This window comes from Fukomys damarensis, unplaced genomic scaffold, assembly GCF_012274545.1.
Source record: "Fukomys damarensis isolate Sample0158 unplaced genomic scaffold, DMR_v1.0_HiC HiC_scaffold_9, whole genome shotgun sequence".
In the NCBI taxonomy this organism is placed as follows: Eukaryota; Metazoa; Chordata; class Mammalia; order Rodentia; family Bathyergidae; genus Fukomys; species Fukomys damarensis.
The window spans coordinates 34,430,096-34,454,404 of NW_022900921.1; the positions used below are offsets into that span (position 1 = coordinate 34,430,096).

General features: G+C 34.9%; 1 protein-coding gene across 4 annotated transcripts in view; it reads left to right on the top strand.

Moving 5' to 3' along the window:
- Commd10 (COMM domain containing 10) overlaps positions 1 to 24,309 on the top strand; it is a 146,137-nt gene that overhangs the window by 70,365 nt on the left and 51,463 nt on the right. The gene's annotated exons all lie outside the window — the stretch shown is intronic.

The window sequence follows — 24,309 nt, forward strand, 5'->3', positions numbered from 1 at the left end:
TTTAATTTTCATAATCTTATAGCACCAAATATATGTGATACATAGACATTTTATATTTGATTTCTACCTATTTCATTTTTTATGTTTATATAAGTGGCATTGTGTTTTTAATTTCAGATTCTACCTCTTTGCTCATATATAGGAAAATATGAATTTTGATAGATGTATCTCTTAAGGTCTGAGTCTGTTTAGTCATCAAACTTGTATGCATAATTTTTCATAGTATTTTCCTTTTGATAGTGAAAGTGATTTTCATTTCTGATACTAGTCATTTGTTTCTTTTTTATTTTCTTAATTAGCCTGGCTTTGGTTTTGTTGATTTTTTTTTCTTTTGGCTTCCTATTTTCTTTTAAAATACTTAATTGACAAAAATTGTATATATGCACGGTGTACAGTGTGATGATTTCATATACATGTACTTTATGTCCTGATTAACACAATCAAGTTGTCATATCCATCGCGACCCATAGTTACCATTTATGTAAGTTGTGGAGTTTCAATTTCATTGATTTCTGTGCCATTTTTTTTTCTTTTGCTTTCTTTGGATTAATTTGGTTTGGCTACACTCACAGCCTGCAACTTTTGTCATCAGGCATTCCACATTTCTGGTATCTCTGACTCCTGGGTTCTCCACTGAACCTTTGGCTTCATTCTCATAGCTTCATGCACTGTCCTTTGGCCTTTCTTTGAAATTTGAATGGAAACCTCTCTGACACCACAACTCTTATATTCTTCATGGCGTAAAACCAACACCACATGGACAACATCAAGGTCTGTAGTCTGTGGAAGAAGTAGCCATGCCACCTTGGACATGGGTGCAGTAGCCTTTGAGTACCTAGATGGCTGAGCACAGTGTAGTAAGTCCTGAGAAATCAGGTGGTCATAGAGATTCTTTTTAAATGAAAGACTGACGGTTTTGTGCCCTTGATCCTGTGATGGCTGGAGTTTTGCTAATGTCTGAGATGCGCTTAGGTATCTTTTTGTCCCTGTACAAAGTATTTAACTTTTTAAAATAGTGCTAATCTTTTTAGTAATCACACCTCCTTTACTCTTAATCAGTGGTAGCGAACCTATGGCATGTGTGCTGTGGTGGACACGCAGAACCCTCTCTGTCAACACACAAGCCAAGCTGCTTCAGCATTGCACCAGCAGCTGGGCATTGGATAACAGTGCACATAGGGACAGTGTTGGCCCTTTGAGATAAATAAGTGGGTTTGGGTTTGCAGTTTTGGCATACAGTCTGTAAAAAGTTCACCATCACAGGCCTTAATTCTCTACCTGGTTCCTTTTATGTCAAAATTTTTAAGTTTTTCAAGATTTTATGCTGATTTTTTGTCCCCATACTCAATATAAATCTGGCCAAAGGTAGCTAGCAGTCTACTAGTAGCTAACTAGCCCATGCCACATTCCGAACATTAGGGAGCCTTGAAATTTCTTTCACTAAAAGAGTTAGTACATTGGCTTTAATCTCAGTCTTCTCCAGAATTCCATGACATAGTCAAAATGTCATATTTTTTTACCACAGTGTATCACAGTGGCCTCTAGTCTAGTTGCCAATGGAGCCCTTGTTCCCAATTGAAGCCCCCTGAGCCTAGCCTCTATTGTTTGTATTCTTATTAGCATTCTGGTCTTCTGAGCTCTGACAAGAATCATGTACCAGGATCTGCTTAAAGCATTTTCTCCAGCTCACATCTCCAAATCTTTCTAAACTCCTATGCAAACCAGTTCTGAAGGCTTCTAACCCACATGGTAAAGTATCATCCCATCAAGGACTCCACTTCTCTGGTACCAATTTTCTGTAGTAGTCAGCTTTTTCATTGCTGAGACATAATACTTGAGATCCCCAACCTAAGGGAAGAGAAGTTTAATTTAACTCACAGTTTTAGGGAATTTATTCCATGATCAGCTGTCTCCAAGGCAGAAACATTGTGGTGGAAGAGCCTGGTGAAGCAAAGATGTTTCCTGGCTGGGAAGCAGAGTGGGGGAACAGTTTCAGATAAATAGGAGTTAAGAACCATATATAGTATACAAGGTCACACCTCCTTGGCCCACCCAGACACACACATAAAGGTATTTTATCAATTCCCTTTGTGACTCCTAAACCAATCAAATTGATACAATTAACTTTAACCACCACATCGTGCTCTTACTGATTATTGGTCTGCTGTCTCTTTTCTGAACAGAAATTGGATATAATTCTTTATGTGTGCTACTGTATAGGTACCTTCTTTCTCAGAATTTCTGTCTCTACTTATATTTCCTGTTCTTGCATCCCATCTCCTTTACCCATTAGAACCTTAACATAGTAATCACTGTTAGTTAAATTCACATCTTATAATTCTAACATCATTGCCATATCTGAGCTAGGTTCTGATGCTTTTTCTGTCTTCTGGAAACTATTTCTTTTTTCTTTCTAGTAGACCTTGTAATTTCTTCTTGAAAGTTGGACATACTAGACTGGATAAAAGTAGATGTTGTAAATAGGCCTTTAGAAATTTTGTAATAAGGTCTAGGAAAGGGAAGAGTTCGGTTTCCTTATGATAGGTGTCAAGTCTTTTAGCAAGTGTGTGCCTTTTGACTGTGTACTTCACAAGTGTTTTTACAGTTTTTGTTTTTTAAATATTCCCTTCCATCTTTTTAGTTGGAGAGATAAATAAAATGAGCTGGAATTTCCTATGTCCTTTCTCCCACCTGGGATACTAGCTCTAACTAAAGTTAGTTATTTCCTTTCTTTGCAAGTTGTATAGCTCGAGAAAACTCCAACAGGTTAAAATATATTTAGTTTCTGCTGTGGATAGACTTTGTTAAGAAGAATAGAATGATGTTGCATATTTCAGTATAATTTCCTTTTCTCCTGCCCTTTTCAGAAATATGAATAGATCTCTTTTCTGTGATTTATTTTGAGAACTATGTAAAACTCTTGGCGGGCAAACTTAATAAAAAAGTGAAGGGCTTCCATGTGACTGGATCCCCTTGTAGTTTTCAAAGCTTACTGTTATCTACACTGAGACTCTACCAGTTAGTTCTTGTTCAAGTTTTCCTATTCTACCTTACAATTTTATCTTCTGATAATTTATGATTCTCTAGATTCAAATGTTTGTCTCTCTAATTTAGGGGACTATGTTTTTCCCCATCATCTCTTTTATGTATCCAAGAAGAGTTGTTAATTTTTAGTTAGTCATCAGCTCTTTACTTATTAGGAAAGAATGATGAATTCCAAAATTTATGTCAGAGCTGAGGCCAGAAGACAAGGCCTTGAACAAATTTTAAAATCAAAAACTGACACTGACTATACTGCAGCATTGAATGAAATGGAAAAAAAATGTGGTTAGGTTTTAAGTCTGTGAAGCAGAGGCTGCGAAGATTTTGATTTGCTGAAAGTTCTCCAGTTTATAGATTGTAGAGGTGGGATTAAAACTTAAGTAATTGAATACTTAATCAAATTCTCTTTCTGTTACACTTAATTTTACTTTTCGGAAAAACAACATGAATGATTCATATATGCAAATGTTACCAGGCTTAAATTACTATTTTGTTGTTTTGTTTGCGTCGTCGTCGTTGTTTGCGGTACCTAGGGCCTTCCCAGTGAGCCTACTTTTTAAAAATTAATTTTGAGACAATGCCTCATGAAGCCACTACATTCCCCTGGCTAAGTTTAAATTTGCAGCCCTGCTACCTCAGCTTCCTATAGTGCTAGCCATTATTGGCATACACTACCAGGCCTGGCTAAATTATAGTTTTTGCTTTTGTATTTGTTTGGGTATTTTCTCTGTCCCTTTCTTTTCTGTACCTTTTAAAATAATCATAGATCTAGTTTCTGATAGTGCTGAATATTTGTAGGAAAACCTGCCATTTTTCAGGAAGAAATATCTAATACAATAACTTTTTATTGTATACTACAAACACAAGAGGAACTGGAGCACAAATCTGTATTCCTTTATATTCATTTGAATTTGTAGAATATGTTAAAATCAACAGTGCAAATAGATAATGCAAACAGATATGCAAACAGAAATCATGCAGTGAAACTACTTAAACTACTTAATAAGAATTCAGCACAATAATTAAGTTGCAAAGTTTAGCAGATTATGCTCTATTTTAATGTTAATATTTGTTCTTATAACAGATGTCTTCATATAAACCTTTTATTTATTTTGGAGGTCATGGTATAGTATATTTTAAAAAGATATTCAACTAGAATTCATTTTTCTGATGAGCTCCCAGGTTCCCATAGCAATTTTAGACAACACATGCTGTTTTACTGGAAGAGTAACTACAGGATACAGTCTGATCATTCTCTACCTTCCATGGAAAACCTGTTTGTTTTATGAATTTGGTAGTTAAAGGTGCATGATAAAACTTAACCATCTTCGTTAGATGTTGCTAAATCAGACAATAATAAAATAGCTGCCAAGCTGCAGCATCTCTTCTTCTTTTTTTTAATTTTTGGTATCAGGGATTGAACTTGGGTCTTTGTGCTTGCAAGGCAGGCGACAGAACCACTGAGCTAAATCCCTGGCCCGACAACTCTCTTTTTAATCCATTAAACGTAGATTTCATAGATGGTCATGACTTCTGTTTTTTCCAAAGCCTTCTTACTATAAAGCACTAAAATCTAAGCATAAAATTTAAATTCCAAATGAAAGGCTGGAAGGGGCCTCCTTATAAATGAAAATGTTCCTCAATCAAATGAAAACAAGCAGAATTTTTCACGAATATTTATTTTCACTTTTCTGTCCATTGTATGATTTTTCTAGCAATACAAAATAATTCAGTCCCTCCCCATTTAATTGTTGAAGCAGAAAAATACATTAATTAGCTATACTATCTATAGTAGCATCTGGTGTTACTGAATTTTTGTCTGCATCTAGAAGCAGTGAAGCAATTTTTCTTTATTTGGAAGAATAGATTGCAGCATTTTGTTTCATTAGATAACTTTTCCAGTCTTTCATGAAGTTTTGTTGAAAATTGTGACTACCTGTGCATAAACATGTATAGGCATGCATGTGTATCTGGGTATCTGAATACCTTTTTAGTTTTCTATTTCACACCTTGGAAAAACACAAAATAAAAAATTAGGTCAAGATAGTTTCTTGTAAGAAACTACCCTGTTAAAATAGCTTAACCTTTACATGATAGAAACCATGAAAACTTCTGTATATTTAATTTAGTTTAGATATTTTTAAACATCTGTTTCATTTTAATTTTGTTTTCTTTATACTTTTAAAATTTTGTATTTGCTGCCTATTATTTTTAGTGTTTCTTATTTTCCAAAAGCTTTAAATTTTACCTTCACTGATTATTTTCCCTTCTTTGCTAGTTTACATGCAGGTTAGAGTCAAAGTTGAAAAAAAATCCATCGTATTAAATTCTGAAAATTGTTTTCTAAAATTATCTTATTGATGAATTATCTTTTTGTCAACAACCAGGAGAGCCACCTCTACAGGGCTTCGTATTTAGTTTATTGTGGGATGTGATACTATATTGTACAAAATTCATCAAGGAGATTTTTACTAGGTTTATTAGGAATCTTTAGTCAACTGAACTATTTAAACTTCCTAATCTACTTGTTTATTAGCCTTAGATTTATAATAGCAATTTTCTACTTTCATCCTGAGTAGATGAACCTACATGCACAGATACTGATTTTTTTTTTGTCAGCACTGGAAAAAATGTAGAAATTGGTTAAGTTTGCTGACATATTCAATGGAGGAAGAATGTTGTTGGGAAGACCTCCTGAAAATAGAGTTAGTGAAATAAAAATAAATTCACATTTACTCCGAGAGATAGACTGCAATAAGCAGCCCTCATTGGCTTTTGATTTTGTGTACATATGTTCTTTTTATTATTATTACTACAAGTTTGTGCTTATAATGTTTTAATTCCTTGTGAGGAATTGGTTCATGTATATAACATGCCCTAATTCCTTTTTTCATTCATTATCCTTCCCTCCCTCCCTCCTCCATCCATTTCTTGATACCCTTTTTCTTTTGTGCGTGTTTGCAATGCATAATACTTAGATTCCTTATATAAACTTGATACATGTACATAACACATCTTAATTTCTTTTTTGTCCCCCTTCTGTCTCCTTCATTCCTCTTACTCCATTTCCTGACCCCCTTTCCTCTTTGAAAAAGATCTATCTTCTTATTTCCTGTTATATTTTATTTTGTTCTTTATTTATACTTTGGGTTTCTCATATGAGAATCCATGCAATAATCTTCTGTTCTGATTTATTAACTTAACATTATCATTTCAAAGTTTTGAATCATATGTTCTAGCCTATATAATATGAGTACTAGTTCCACTTTTTTTTTTTGAAGCAGGGACACAGCATGTTATTGATAGGCGTGAAGAGGCAATCACTATTCTTCTCTTTTGCTCCCTTTCAAAAGTATAAATAGAAATGTTGTATCCAAATAATAGCAGAGATATAAGCTAGCTTTTTCTTCTTTTGCTCTTTGAAAAGGCCTTTTTATTTTTTTAAGAACTAAGATTAGTCAACTCGAGATAGACCCTGAAGTACTCAAGTGTTTTTGCTCTTTTTTCAATTGATCTACTTAAGTTATAAAAATTATATTAACAGTTACAGTTATTACATTATTATATATGCTATATGTAATCAAGATTATTTGGGTCTTTTATCTCCTATAGTCTTGAAATAGCATGTAAGCATTTAATTTTTAGGTATTCTAAAGGTTCTATAACTGTGTTTTTTAACTGATATGAATTGCATTGTGTTTTATTACTAATAGTTTATAGATCCGTATATCCAAGTTATAAAACACTAACATGAGTAATCTCTTGCACTAGAGAAGTAAGGTTAAGGTTCTCAACTTTCTATATTCTTCTTGTTGGTCCTTCAGAAAGTTTCACAAAGATAATACAACATAGAGAGTTGATATTCTCAGTAATTCATCAGTTTTTCTCAATATCACAGTATCAGAGACAGGAAAAATGCTTTTTTCTCTATAATACAGTGCCCATCAGAAACATTGCTTTGGTGGATTATTCATTCATTTTGGGGATTATTTAATAAGTACCTTCCATGATCTAGATATTGAGTAAATATCTAGGTCTAAGAGTATTTAATACTTCCTGCTGTTATGGACTTATATAGTGTCCTGTTCTTTGGTTATATTATTTAGAAGTTATATTATTTATTATGTTACTTATTAAAAAGTGAATTTGGACAAGTCACATCATCACTTGTTTCAATTTCTTCCATGTTAAATTGAATATATTACCTCTACATTAGAGATAATACATGGATTCAATGAAATAGTACATGTGAAACAATTGGCACTGATAGTTGAAAAAAAGAACATAAGGCCACTGCCTCTAGCCATGGTGCAAAGTGATTTGATTATCTTTATTCAGTTATAACCTTCTTACTTCACTTTTAGATTTTTTCCCTACTTCTTAAGGCATCTTATCATCTATTTACTATTATTGTAAGTCTTTAGAAGGATAAGGATCATAATAATTGCCTAGATTTCTGTGGTATCTTGCACAATAGACATTTAATAATTGAAAATGTCAAAACATTCAGTGGAGGTGAGCATATTTTGGGTAAACAGAAGTAGCAGTGTCCACAAATTTGTTCTTTGTTCTTTCTACTAGGTTCTCTGTGATTGGGAAACAGAGCTGTGATTACTGTTTCCTGTTATATTATCCATTAAACATAGACACATACCAGTTTCTGTTGAACTCTGTTAGGATTAGATGTTTTGTTCTTAAGCTTTGTAGTTTTAGCTCTATATTTGTAGGACACAGATGCTATGTCTTCATTATAATTGTAGTTCATTTGTTCGAACTTTGGGAAAGTCTTTTATTATATACGGTAATTTTCTTAATTTTTACTTTTGTTTTGCCTTTTTATTTATTCATTAGTTGCCCTTTTTTTCTTGTTCTTGGTAAACTTACCTTTGATGTCTTTCCCATAACAATTGACTTTTTTCCAGTCTTACCATAAAACATTTCAAAAGTATGCAAGATTATAATTATCAGCTGCTCCTGATTAAATCAGCTTTTTCTTTTTTATTTATAGTTTGCATATTATGTGCTATACTTTGACTCATTCAATAATTACTTTTTTCCTTCTTGTATTTCTATATGGGAATTTTAATTCTCATCCCGTTTTCCTCTGACCTTTACGAAAAGAAATTAAGTACAGTGGACCCATGATTTACAAACTCAATTCATTCACAAGGGCTGGTTGTAACTCAAGTTGGTTGTAGGTCTATACTATTTTTCCCATAAGAAATAATGGAAATACCCACAATGTGTTCTGAACCTCACAAAGCACCCCTTAACTAACTTTTTCATAATAAAAAGGTTTGTATAATATGCATAATTTAGTAGAAGCACCAATAATTTTCCTAGTGTTGTCAACAAAAAGCTATAAAATGTGCCTAATTTACCAAAAGTTACAATTTCATACTGTTATTTTAATATCTTTGGCTTAAAGAAGGGGAGGATGAAAGGGAAAGTGGTCATTATTTGGAAGGAGATTCCCCCATCAAGAATCTGGCTCTTGGGCTAGGGATTTAGCTCAGTGGTTCCACCACCTGCCTCACAAGCACAAGGTCCTGAGTTCGATCACCAGTACTAATAAACAAACAAACAAACAAATAAACGGAATTTCGTGTTTTTAAAAAAAGGCCGGAGATTTAGCTCAGTGATTCCGCTGCCACCTGCCTCATAAGCACAAAGATTCCTGCTACACCCCCCCCCCAAAAGAGAATCTGGCTCTCTAATGTCCTTTCTCTCCTTGGGAGACTCTGTGGCCCACTAGAACCTGCTTCTGGCTCACTAGTTCTCAATATTTTCAGAACTAAAAACTGGTCTAAGGTTGTCTGTTTCTGTCTTTTCTTTAAGAGTGAACAGTGTTCTGCAGTATATGACATTGTCATTAAACAACTGAATGCAACCATTGGCTTTATCTCTGTCAGGTTTAGTCTTCTCTACAAATGTTTGTAGCTCTGTCCATTTTTTTGTCAGGATTTCCTTTATTTCCGAAGAACTTTGCTGAAATGATTGTTGATACTCTCCCTTCCTCTTCAGAAAGCTCCTCAGGTACCATTCTATGTTGCTCAGCCAAAAGTTGCTGAAGTTCCTCTGTAGACTAGTTCCTCAGTATCACCAGTGTCTACCTGCAAGCCTATGGACTTTGCTGTAGTGACAGTATTATCAACCACAGGGCCAACTGAAAGCTCAGGCTCCTCCATTTTCAGAGTTTCTCCTGTATAATTTTAAGACCACACTTTCTTCCAGGTGGATCGCAGTGCCCTTAGAGAGACAGTGGCCCAGGATTTCTCAGTTAATCCCACACAGAAAAGCATATTGTAATGTTCCTTCCAGAACTCTTTAAGGGTTAAATCTATATCTGAAACCATATGGAAGCACTGCAGCAACAGTTCCTTGGTGTATAGTTTCTTAAAGTTAGCTGTAACCTGCTGGTCCATGGGATGCAGTAGAGTTGTCTTAGCTGAGAGGAACTCAACTGAGAGCCATGAGAATTCTTCAGCCAATTCTTTAAAATCTTGTGGGTGAGCAGGAGCATTGTCCATGACGAGGAGAACTTGAGTGGCAAACCTTTGTTTTCTAGATATTTCTTAACAGAAGGTCAGAAAGCCTCCTTGATTCACTAAAGAAAGAGTACCCTTGCTACCCAGGCTTTTGCATTAGATCTCCATATGAACCCTAGCCTATTCTTCATGGCTTTATGTCTTCTGAACACCCTCACATTGGCACATAGCAGAAAGGTTAGCCTATCCTTCATAGACTTGTGGCCTGGCATTTTATGTAATATATGTCATCCTGGGCATATTCTTCCAGAAAAGGCCAGTTTTATCGCAGTTGAAACCTTGAGAGCAAAAGCCATTTCTCTGTGCCATTGTTTCGAAGTGGTGTATGCAATTTTCAGCAGCCCTTTTATCAGCACTGGCTGCTTCACCATGACTAGTTACACTGTGAATCCCAGTTCTCACTTTTAAATTGTGAAACCACCCCTTACTGGCATGAAATGTTTCACCATTATCACTCATTGATGAGTTATCCTTTACCAGATCTGCAATTGTAGCCATAGCCCTAACTACATAAACTGCTAATTCGGTGCACTAAACCTGTGAATTAAGACTGATTTCACAGTATTGTTTGAATCAAACCAAAAGCTACAGGGTATTGTATATAATTTTTAATTCTAAAAAAGTGTCTTGCAAGTTTTACTGTTTCTTACTTGTAAAGAAAAAATAGACTTAGAAGAGTTAAAGAGATTTGATGTCTGTCTACTGACATCACTGGTATGTTGGTATTACTGAACTGAAATCCATGCTGTCTGCCCCCTAGTTAAAATTGAAACACTAAGCTAACATTAAAAATCCAATACTCATTTATACTAATACCACAGAATGAAATACTACCTTTAGTCATAGTATGGTTGTTAAAACATTTTAAGTTAATTTCTTCAAGTCATCTGTTAAAGAGTATGTTTCTATATACTTAACAATGTTTTTGGCATACATCTTTTTTGTAGTCTTCTTTATTGTTAGCTACTCATTCCCATGAATGGTAACATATTAATTCAAAATAACTTTAATTACTTATTTTGACAAACTTAAACATTTGAGTCTATTAAAATTATACAAGTATATAAACATACATGTTTGTGTATTTTTCTCTAGGAAGATTACTGATTATTCTATTTAAAAGGTTAATGACTTCAGGTATGACAACAGAAGAATATTTGAAACACAATTTTAGCTATTATAGAGGATATAATCAATATTTTGAAAATTGCCTACAAGTTAGGGTACACTTATAATAGGTCATACCACAGGTGTTTATCAGATATTTTCATTTGTCCAGTGAACATTTATAAAGTCTGTCATGATCATACCCTTCATCCAGTCCACTAACAAATCCTGTTATGTTTAGTTTTAAGATCTGTGCTAAATGTAGCCACTTCTTACACTTTTATCACCATTACTTTACTTAAAAACCAGATTTTACTTTAACAGAGATTTCTTAGTGTATTTTTATTTAAATGAGACTTGTTTTCGACCTACACATTTTATTTGGTTTTTAAATTTTTTAATACCATTTTGAGTTTCAATATTATATCTATTTTACATATATATAGAGTTCAAATGTATGTTGCTGATGCCATATATATAAATGATTACTATCTGATGCAGTGATACCTTGATTTATCGAACTCATTTCATTCCAGATATGTGTTTGAACACCAAAACTTTCAAAAAATGAATATATTTTCCCATAAGAAATAATGAAAAACCAAATAATTGGTTCTCAGGCCCCAGAATTACATTTATGAATTCATTTTTCCAGGACTTTAACAAATTTTGCAGTGATATCTTTCTTTAACTCTATCATAGTCTCATAGTTTTTCTTTTGCCTTTATTGCTGATATCAGTAACTTTCTTTGTAGCCATGATTATGATATTTTATGTAAATAAAGTGCACCCCATACACACACACACACACACACACACACACCCAGTAATGAACTACCACAAGCACTATATCTTTCTTGTCTGGGCGAGAGCAGTGCTTAAGCATGAAGTGTTATCCCTGTGTCTCTGAGGTGAGATGTGGCACATGACTGTTAATCATCCCATACATGTTTTTCAAGTTGGATTTTCAGTTCAGCTATGTAGCAAAGTTACAAACACCAAGCAGATTTTTTTTAAACTTTCTGTTGTAGTGGAAAATGCAAGCTAAGAGCTATTCGACAACCAAGGTGTCACTGTATATATCAAGAATTGCTATTGCTACTGCTATCTAATATATGGAGAACTTTAAAAGCATGGAATCTAAAGAGCAAAACATTTAATGCATGTCTATTTGTAACTATATTATGCACACATGCATATACACAGAAGAAATCAGGTATTCATGAAATAAGGTTATATTATAATGTGTTAAACTTGAAGTGATGTATACAAACAAGATAATGAAATGTGGTGGCTAAAAGTCCAGACATAGATCATGTAGAAAACCATTAGAATTCTAGTCCTGTACTTTCTAAACCATAGTTTTCTTATTACATGTAATATAGTGATAATAGGTACTTCTTTGTGTTGATTAAGTGAAAATATATGTGTACTCCTAAGCCCAGTGTCCCATACACACAAATCTCAGTAAAATATCACCATCAGTATTTTATTTCTAACTTTTTTTCTCTGAAGCATAACCTGGCAAATATCATTTGGTTTTCTGTTTCAGCTCTCAGAAATTAATTAGATCCATAATGTAATTTAATATAAATAGTACCATAGAATGAAACATATGTAAGCCTTGATTGATGACAAAAGATTGAAATTCCAATTTGAAAATCCAGAAACCATGCATGGGGATGTGCACCTGTAATCCTAGCAGTTGGGAAGCTGAGGCAGGAAGATAACAAAGAGTGATACTGGCCTGGGCTTAATACAGTAGTGAGTTTAAGGACAGCCTGAACTGCAAAAGACCTTTCTCAAAAATAAAAAAGAAAATCCTGAAACCGTTTATTTTCCTCTTACAGTTCTAGAAATATAAATAGGAATCCTCTCTCCAGGCACCCTTTTTTCTTTTGAGTCTTAGAAAGACATACCCATTTATCTAAGTCAGTGATCATAGCTCTACTTGTTTGAGTCTGGAGAGTGGGTTTTGCAAAGGGATTGAAGATTAGATTTGCCTTGCACATTTTCTAAGGATACTTCCTAAGACAGCAGAGCAGCACAGTTTTTAAAAGTAACTGATTTAACACAAATTCAGCAGTCCTTTATTTGGAACTTCAAGAAACATATGTGGGCTAACTGTGGATCTAATGTGATCCATGTTTGGAGGAATATTTTATGGAAGCAAGAAAAGTATAACCATATATATATATATATATATATATATATGTACTGAATGAGGGCTGGGGATATAGCTCAGTGGTGCTGCCACCTGCCTTGCAAGTGTAAGAACCGGAGTTTGATTCCCGGTACCAACAAAAAAAATTATAATATTACTGAATGAAATGTTTTAGTTTCTATTATATTTTTAAATGTATGTTTTTAAATTGTAAGAATTTGTTTTTACCATTTTTAATTTTATTGGTACAATTTAGATTTACATAATGATCACATTTATCATAGAGAATATGTATTTCTATATATCTTGATTCATTTTTTCCCATTTTCCTCCCCTCCCTCTCACCCCTCTTTCTTTTCCTTGTTTACAAAATCTGTTTCCATTTTTCTTTTTTTCTCTTTCCTTCCTTTCCCCGTCCTCCCTCTCTAATTCCTTCCTACTATTAAATGATTTTTTTTTATTGTTTCACATTTTGGTCCTTATTTACATTTTCAGTTTCTTACACCAGTGAAACAATGTGATATTTACACACATGTATCTGATTAATTTCATTTAAAGAGTGTAACTTCAAGGTGCATCCATGTGGCTATAAATGTCTCAAGTTTATCCTTCTGTATGACTGAGTAGTACTCCACTGTATAGAAAAAAGAACTCTTCCTTATCCATTCATTGATTCATGGTCATTTGGGCTGTTTCCAAGATTTAGCTATTATAAACTGTGTTAATATAAACATGGGTGCAAATGTATGCCATATTTCTATGCAATATCCTAGGATTTAGCTATTACAAACTGTGTTAGTATAAACATGGGTGCAAATGTGTGCCATATTTCTATGCAATATCCTCCTGGTGAGGCAGCGTAGAAGGACAAATATGTACAATGAGAAAGGACCAGTCTTGGGTAGTAGAATAGTAGCAAGGGTGCTCACAAACAACTTCATTTCATTTTTCATCATTAGATAATTCTAACTAGCCTTGAATAGGGCTTTGACTCTATCCATATATGAATGTTCTTAGAGTGTGAGAGATTAAATCATATTTATCCAAATTTCTTTTATTGAAGCCCTGACGCTCTATGTGATTGTTTTTAGAGATAACAGCCTTTAACAAGGTAATTGAAGTTAAGTGAAATCATAATGCTGGGGCCCTAGTTTAATATCATTTTCTCATAGTTTCAGAAATGTACTTGAATAGAGCATGTATAGGCATAGTTGAAAGGCAGCCATATGTAAGCCTAGGAGATCACCTCTGGGAGAAACCAACCCTGATGGAAACTTGATCTTGGACTGCAGTCCTGAAAACTGTGAAAAAATAATTTTCTATTTATTTCTATTTCTATTAAACCATCCAGTCTATGTTTTTATTGTTATTGTTGTTGTTATGGCAGTCCTATCAAAGCAATACAGAGGGTGACTTTCCTTTTTCTTCCTTTCCCTTCCCTTCCATTCCCTTTGCTTTTCTTCCCTTCCCTTCTTTTCCTCTCTTTCCTTCTCATCATTTCCCAACAGATAGATGTTAATCTCTGGACCCTATAAGTGATACTTTAAAAGAAAATGGGTTTTTTCTTATTTGATTAAAATAAGGTGGAAAGATTATTCTGAATTTGGATTATATAGGAAGGTCTTAAGTGGTATTACAAATGTTATAAGAGAGAGATGGACAATTTGATTGTAGACACACATAAAAGTTAGTGATATGATCTCTAAGATAGGAACTGGAATGTTAAGTCAAGGGATGTCAACAGTCAGAAGCAGGAAGCTATAAGAAGCAAATTCTCAGAGGGAAGACAGCCCTGTTGATGTCTTGTTTTTGGCTCCATAACACACACTGTCTTTGAACTTTGTGACATAAGTTTCTGTTGTTTTAAGACAGCAAGTTTGTGGCAATTGGACACAGCAGCCAAAGGAAACTAATCCAAATGGCTATTGGAAATATTAAGTACCTTTCAGTGTCTATTGATACAGTCTTATATCTTTGAATCATTTTGCTTTTTAATTTATAAAATGAATTCTGATTTTTTAAATTGCTGAACCATCATCTTACTCTTTAGTGAGCTTTACTTGGTCCTGATATTTTTTAATATACTGATAGATTTAGTAATATTTTCGTGGTAGAATTTTTATTAAGTAGTAGAATTAGTCTCTTAGTTTTGGCTTTTCATATCTTTGTCAAGTTTGGTTTTAGGATTGTTAAATTTGTTTGACTACATAGCAGGAGCTCAGATTACCTTAAACTTGAAAGACAGACATCAAAGCTGACACTTCCTATGATAGACAGTTGGGAGCTATTTCTGGTTCTTTAGCCAGGGTCATTATATTAAAGTCAGGTTTTATGTAATAGCAAATAATAGTACCGCAAAAAGTCAGTTATACAGTGGACCCTCAAGTTACAACTGCCTGACAGATGAACAACTTGGGTTAATTGTGTTAATGGAAGATTCAGCTGCCACTTGCTATCTATAGAATGTACCCAGGTAAAATTCCATATGTCAGTTGTATTGATTTACAACCAACTTGAGTTAAAACCAAACCTCAGGAACTGATCGAGTTCATAAGTCAAGGGCCCATTGTAGTTAACTGTGAAACATAGTCTCACATGACAGTGTAAGTACTCAGTTTGTCAAACATATTCTGCTGTACTTATTTTTTCAGGAATGAAGACTGAGTTGTGTAGAATTGTATCAAGAAACAGATAAGTCACTAGAGAATGACTTAGCATATGACAGAGGTGATCAGATTTATTTTTATGATTCTTACATCTTACTTTGTGCTTATTTGGAGGAACTGAACTGTATTGAATCATAAACTTTGGGAATGTTAGGTGATTGTAAGAAAGTAGCTCGTAACTGGATAAAGAGGATGTGGTTTTTCTATAAAATGGAATACTGCTCAGCCATAAAGAATGAGAAATTAGATTCATTCATAGGAAAATGGATATATATTGCAGATATACTCCTAAGTGAAATAAATAAGTCATACATATGTAAATACTGAATAGTTTTTCTGGTGTGAATAAAATATAATAGTACATAAGATCCTAATGAGATAATTGACCATGTGAAATAGGAAGAAAAAGGAAAGTGGGAGGGTAGGGGAAAGGTAATAAGGGAAAGAAAAAAAATAGGAGAAAATGAAAAAAATGGAAATAAAATTTTTGTAAATGGAGAGGGGGAAGAGGGGGTGAAGGGAGGGTAGGGACAAGGGGAAAAAATGAGAACCAAGACCTGACATGTAAAGGTATGAGATCCCAATAATGAATGTTACTGTACTGTATATGTAAAATGTAACAATAAACTCAATGAGGAAAAAAATATAACTTTGCTACAAAAAAAAAAAAAAAAGAAAGAAAAAGAAAGCTCATATAGCTCAGAATTTCTGAGCTTTTGGCCTTGGACTGTAGGTGAAAGAAGAATAATGAAATGTCCATGGATCCCGTGTGGTACAATCATTATGTAAACACTGAAAAAAATACATCTATTTTCAAGTATACTTAATTACTTTACAAATACATCAAGTAAAAAATTTGTTTCTGAATTTGTAATGGTGTTAGCCATTAATGTTTTAGTAACATATATGAACAAATAACAGCTTATACCTCATATCCAGTGGGAATCTGGAAGGTTATTTTATTTTGTTAAAGGGACCATTTCATTTGGGCATTGTATTACATTCCTGAAATCCAGTGCTCTGGGAGGCTGAAGCAGGAGGACTGGAACTTGGAACCTAGCCTGGGCAACTTAGTAAGATCCTGTTTCAAAAAACAAACAAACACAAAACATTTTTTAAAAATGGCCCAGGATGCCTGCCTGCCTGCCTGCCTGTGATCATCCAGCGGGAGCGTGACCTCCGGACTGTGCGCCATGAGACCCAGCAAGGACCCAAGGATCCCGGAGGGGGTCTCTTCACCTGCCTGCCTGCCTGAGATCATCTGGCAGGTGCACGACCTCCCGGACTGCGCGACACCAGACCCAGTAAGGAAGGTAGCCACGCAGGCACCCTTGAAACACCCCCACGACCCCCCCCCCGTTCTCAAACCTCCTGTGATTGGCCCAGTCCTTGGACCAACTCTGCAGAGGCATAGGCTCTCATGAAGGGTAGTTTTCTGAGTTCCCAACTTTGAACATCTTTAAAGAAAGGGCAGGGGAAACCTGGAATAGAATTGAGTGGAGTTCAACCATGAGGATTGGGAAACTCAAGTTAGGCCTTGTAGACTGAGTTCAGTCTCAGTCGTGGGGAACTGCCATTGGCTTCCTGAGACCAGGGGATTCGGTTCTGCATATGGCTATACATGTGGTATAATATGAGAACAGAGACATAGTCTGAAAGAGGCCCTTCACATTCTTTTTTTTTTTTTCTCTCTTTTTTCTTTTCCTCACTCCACCCTAAAATTTCTTTCTTTTTTCTGTCCTCTCTCTCCAACTCTTGCTCCACCATATTATCCCTCATCTCCCTTTTTATTCCAGCTCCTGCCCTAACTCAGACTACTTCTTTTATTATTTTTAATTTTTTGGGAGGGTTTCTCCTTATGTTCTTTTCTCCAGTCATTCTACCTCACTCATGGCTCTGTACCTTCAAGGGAAGACAAGCGCCTGTTATTGTTAAGGGGATATATTCTTGTCCTTATTCCTGCACTCTCTCTATCCCCCCTGAAGTTAATAGTTTTGTAAAGATAGTAAGGTAATTCTACATCCTCTAGATTCACTTCAAACCTGCTCCAGTTCTTTCACTTATCTACTCCTCTCGTCCTAACTCAGTCTAACCCCCCATCCTAAATGGTAAAGATGCTATATTGAAAAGCATATTCACTGCAAACATATTACGGGCTGCTTCTTGATATTAATTTAATTCACATGGGTTAAAGGTGATACATTAATGACTACCACAAGTGGTCAGTTTGCAAGCTGTGCCTGATCCTATTGGGCTGCTGAATGTATCAATTGGGATAAAGGGTTGTGATCAATTTAAAGAGTTGTTTTCTCTGATATTATGAAAATGAGGATGTCTATGAGTCATTAGAAACTCAAAAGCTAAAATGCAACTATATCAGGAAGATTTAAGTAATACCCAGAAATTAAAGAAGGACAACCCAACACCAAAAATAAAAATGAGAAAACACTTAAGCAAGACACAAAGACAGATTTTCAGTTCAGCAATGGCAAACAGTAGGACAAATGAGGATGAAAAGCCTGATAGTGAACCAACAGGACACCCTGGACCCATAGCACAGGAGGTAACAAAGCAGATCAATCAGGCTCTAGAAAAATTCAAATCAGAAATAATTTCCCAGTTAACCAGAGAGATGAAGAGCAAAATGGAAGTCATGATTCGAGACTCTAGAATAGAAACTGACAAAAAAATAGATGAGCTCAAGACCGTGATAGAAGCCATGAAGACTCAGCATAAGAAAGAAATGGAAGCAATGAATGCCCAACAGGGGTAAGAAATGGAATCCATAAAACAGATTCAAACAGATATCCAGGAGATTAAAAACTCTATTGAAAGTGTACGCAACAGAATAAAAGAATGCGAAGATAGACACTCAGATATAGAAGATAGGATTGCAGTCAGTTACCGTGAAAGAAGAGGTCTCTCAAAAACAGTAAGGGATCATGAGAAATCAATCCAACAACTTCTAGATGATGCAAAGAAAAATAACATAAGACTGATAGGAATTCATGAAAAAGCAGGAGAAAACGCAAATGACCTAAAAAAGCTCTTCACAGAATTAATGACAGAAAACTTCCCAAACAGAAGGGAAGAATTAGACATACAGATAAGTGAGGCATATAGAACTCCAACTAGCCACGATCAAAAAAAAATCTACACCTAGACATATAATAATCAAGATCCCAGAAATCCAACAGAAAAATAAAATACTACAAGCAATAAGAGAAAAGAAACAAATCACATACAAAGCAAAGCCCATTAGAATCACAGCAGACTTTTCAACACAAACCCTTAGGTCAAGGAGAGCCTGGAGTGAGGTATTCCAAATCCTAAAAGAAAAGAATCTCCAACCTAGACTGATGTGTCCTGCAAAACTCTCTTTCAAAATAGATGGGGAAATAAGATACTTCCACGACAAAGAGCACCTGAGAAATTTCATGAACACCAAACCAGCACTGCAAGGAATACTAAATAATATCCTAGAAAAGGACAATGAAGTTCACAATAACATGAGGCCCAACAGACCAAATCAAATAAGACTTAATAGATGTTTATAGAGTATTCCACCCCCAAAAATCAGAATATACATTCTTTTCGGCTGCACATGGATCATGCTCCAAGGTAGACCACATATTGGCTCACAGAACAAGTCTAAACAAATGCAAGAAAATTGAAGTCATCCCCTGTATATTATCAGATCATAGTGCAATCAAACTGGAGATCAATAGCACAAGAAGCTATAGGAACTTCACAAGCACATGGAAACTGAACAACACTCTCCTAAACAATCAATGGATTACAGAGGAAATTAAAGAAGAAATTAGACAGTTTTTACAAATAAATGAGAATGCCAGTACAATATACAGGAATCTATGGGACACAATGAAAGCAGTTCTACAGGGAAAATTCATAACATTGAATGCCCACATTAGGAAAACAGAGCGGGCTCAAATAAACAACTTAATGATGAAACTTAGACTCCTAGAAAAACAAGAGCAAGAAAAACCCAAAGCTCGAACAAGAGAGAAAATTATAAAGATCAATGCAATTGAAACTAAGAAATGCAATTGAAATTATAAAGATCAATGCAATTGAAACTAAGAAAATGATACAAAAAATAAATGAAACAAAGAGCTGGTTTTTTGAAAGAATAAATAAAATCAACAAACCCTTAGCTAATCTTATCAAAAAAAGGAAAGAAAAGGCTCAGATCCATGCAATCAGGAATGAAAAAGGCAAAGTCACAACAGATCCAAAAGAAATCCAGAGGATCATGAATACCTACTTTGAGAACCTGTACTCCAATAAAATGGAAAACACAGAAGAAATGGACAGATTTTTAGATACTTATGAATTACCAAAGTTGAATGAAGAAGATAAAAACATTTTAAACACCCCAATTACAGTCAGTGAAATTGAAAATGTAATTAAAAATTTACCAACAAAGAAAAGCTCAGGTCCTGATGGATTCACTGCTGAATTTTACAAGACATTTAGAGAAGAATACTGCCATTACTCTTCAAACTTTTCAATGAAATTGAAAGGGAAGCTGTACTTCCAGATTCATTCCTGGAAGCAAGTATCACTTTGATTCCCAAACCAGGGAAAGATGCAACTAAAAAGGAGAACTACAGACCAATCTCCTTAATGAATATAGATGCAAAAATCCTTAATAAGATATAGCAAACAGAATACAGAGAATTATTAAGAAGATCATCCATCCTGACCAAGTCAGATTTATTCCAAAGATGCAAGGATGGTTCAACATACGAAAGTCAATAAATGTAATACATTATATTAACAAAGTCAAGGACAAAAACCATATGATCCTCTCAATAGATGCAGAAAAAGCATTTGATAAAATTCAACACCCATTCATGATAAAAACCCTGCAAAAAATTGGAATAGATCGTCTATACCTCAACTTAATAAAGGCTATCTATGAAAAACCATCAGCCAACATCATATTAAATGGCCAAAAACTGAAAACCTTCATGTTAAAATCAGGAACAAGACAAGGATGCCCATTATCACCACTTCTCTTCAATATAGTTCTGGAAACATTAGCCACAGCAATTAGACAAGAGAAAGAAATTAAAGCAATAAATATAGGAAAGGAAGAAGTTAAACTGTCATTATTTGCTGATGATATGATACTGTACATTTAAGATCCAAAAAACTCCACCAAAAAACTTCTAGATTTAATTGACAGATTCAATAGAGTATCTGGATACAAGGTGAATACCCAAAAATCAATAGCCTTCTTATACACAAATAACAGACTCACGGAGAGAGAAACAAGGGAAAAAATTCCTTTTACAATAGCATCCAATAAAATGAAGTATCTAGGAATCAATCTAACAAAAGAAGCAAAAGATCTCTACACTGAAAACTACAGCACTCTGAAAAAAGAAATGGAAGAGGATATAAAAAAATGGAAAGATATCCCCTGCTCCTGGATAGGAAGAATCAACATAATTAAAATGGCCATACTACCAAAACTTCTATATACATTCAGTGCAATGCCAATTGAAATTGCAACACTATATTTCACAGAACTAGAAAAAAAAAATCCAAAAATTCATTTGGAACCATAAGAGACCTAGAATAGCAAAAGCCATTTTAGGCAACAGACACATGGCAGCAGGTATAACAATTCCCAATTTGAAACTATACTACAAAGCCACTGTGATAAAAACAGCATGGTACTAGCAAAGAAATAGGCCTGAGGATCAGTGGAACAAACTGGAAGACACAAAAACAAACCCAGGTGTACTCAGCTACCTCATCTTTGACAAAGGAGCTGACCATCCTCAGTGGAGGAAAGATAGCCTCTTTAATAAATGGTGTTGGAAAAACTGGATGTCAACCTGCCACAGATTAAAATTAGACCCTTATCTTTCGCCATGCACTAAATTAAAATCCAAATGGATTAAAGATCTAAATATTAAAACAGAAACAGTAAACTTAATGGAAGGTAAGTTAGGCAGAACTCTGGAAGACATTGGTATAGGAAAAGACTTTATGAACAAATCCTCAGTAGCACGGGAACTAGCAGATAGAATCAACAACTGGGATCTCATCTTACTAAAAAGCTTCTGTACTTCAAAAGAAACCATCAGCAGAACTAAGAGACAATCTACAATGTGAGAAAAATTTTTTACCAGCTGTTCCTCAGACAAAGGACTATTCTCAAGGATTTCTAAAGAACTCAAAACAATCAGCCCCTCCAAATATAAAGACCCGATTCAAAAATGGGCATCCGAAATGAACAGACATTTCTCAGACAAAGAAGTAAAAGCAGTAAGTAAATATATGAAAAAATGTTCCACATCACTGATCATTCAAGAGATGCAGATGAAAACAACACTGAGATTCCACCTCACCCCACAAAGAATGGCTGCTATCAAGAAATCAAGCAATAACAAATGTTGGCGGAGATGTGGGGAGAAAGGAACCCTTCTCCATTGTTGGTGGGAGTGCAGACTGGTGCAACCACTATGGAAATGAATATGGAGATACCTCAAAGAGCTTGGACTGGAGGTTCCATTTGACCCAGCCATCCCTCTGCTGGGTATCTTTCCAAAAGATCTAAAAGAATCATATCACAGAGAAGTACGTGCACCCATGTTTATAGCAGCACAGTTTGTAATAGCTAAATCTTGGAAACAGCCCATTTGCCCATCTGTTTGAAACTGGATAAAGAAGATGTGGTTTTTCTATAAAGTGGAATATTACTCAGCCACAAAGAACAAGAAAATAGATTCATTCATAGAAAAATGGATACATATTGAAGGTATACTCCTAAGTGAAATAAATAACTCACACATGTGTAAATACCAAATAGTTTCTCTGGTGTGAATAATCTGCAATAATACATAAGATCCTAATAAGATTACTGACATTTCAAAAAGGGAAGAAAGGAGCTAAAGGTGTAGGGAAGGTAGGATGAGTAGGGGAAGGGTAATAAGGGAAAAGAAAAAAATGTGAGATAATGAAAAGATGGAAATAAAGTATTTGTAGATGGGGAGGGAGGAGGAGGTGAAGGGAGGGCAGGGGTAAGGGGGAAAAAATGAGAATCAAGACTTGTCATGTGGAGGTACAAGATCCCAACAATGAATGTAACTACTGTATCCCTAAAATGTACCAATAAACTCAATTAAAGCTGAAAAAAAAATGGCCCAGGATGTAGCTCAGTATGAACGTCATGGGTTAATCAATTTTTAAAGGGACAGTCTTCTAAACACCAATACTTTTGCTGTATTGCTCAGGATACTCACCATTATACATACAGTTTGTTATGGCTTGTATCTACCCCCCAAAGCCTCATTCAGTCATAAGTGGGCCTTTCAGAGGTGGCTGGATCTAGAGTGTGTGATTCTGGGATAAAGTGTGTGATCAAAGGTATGTGAATACTAAATTAGTCCATTGATTTGTTTAAGATAGTTCTAGGTATAGATAATAGGAAGGCCCACCCTGGGTGTGAGTTCTTCCCACCCTCAGGGCATGTAGCCTGAATAAAATACAAGTGACAGAAAGAGGGCTGCTGTTGCCACTTGTTGCATCACTACTTTGCTGCTTGCTGCCTTGTTTCCTTCACTGTGCCATGAACTATTTCTCCTCTCTCATGCCACCCTGCCTTGGTGCCAGCCAAGTATAAGCTGAAACTTCTACAAACTGTGAGTTACAGTAAACCTTTCCTCTTAACTTTGGGTGTGGGGTATTTTGACTCTTCAAGGAGAAAAGTAACTAAGACACAGTTACTCATAATAATGTTGCTAGTTAGTCACAGAAGTCTGGTGAAAACCTGTATTTTCAAGATCCTGTAGAAATGCTATGAAGCAAATGTCTCAGATTTACAATACTAATCAATTCTGTTTTTCTTTGAAAAGTGTAGATACCTGAATCTTTTGACTGGAGAAGTTATGCAAAGATTCAAAGATCTGTTGGTGCTTTTTGAAAGTTGTAGGATAACTCCAACTTTTATAAAAATGTCCTTAAATTTTAATCTTTTGTGCATACTTTCAGTTTAATAAACTATTTTTGAGACTAATTATTTTAGATATTATACTTTAGTTGCCCTCACTACCAGTCTTTATTTACACAGTAGAAAGTTAAGAGGAAAAATAAGGGTGGAATTTTGGAGTTTTTCATTTATTTTTTCCAGAAGTTTTTTTTCTTCCCAGAGGATAAATAAATAGAAACATAAATTGATGGAAAGATAGATTGGCCATTTAACCAGACAAAAATAAAGCCTGAATTGCAGGTGGTTAGAAAATGGACTGAGTCCATTGATCTGTGCACCTCCTTTAGCAAGCGAGAGTGGATGTGGGTTAGCCTTGGTGCAGGGCTCAGCACTGACAAGCATATAATACAATCCAAATAGAGATGTGATGGGAAGAGGAAAAATATGTTAGTGCATCCTGGGTAAGAAGGAATCAGAGTCGGCACAGAGCATATTTAAGAAGAAATTATGATGTTCTACTCTCTGTATTGATTGTTGTATCCCATGAGCTTGTAACTTGGTTCTTACGAAAATATTCTCAAGAGCTAAAGAAAATAAATAGTAAAGCATTCTATGTGCTTCTTTTTTTTTTTTATTGAGTTTATTGGTACATTTAGGGATACAGTACAGTTACATTCATTGTTGGGATCATGTACCTTTACATGGCAAGTCTTGATTCTCATTTTTTTCCCCTTACCTCTGCCCTCCCTTCACCCCGTCCTCCCCTCCCCATCTACAAACACTTTATTTTCATCTTTTCATTCTCTCACATTTTTT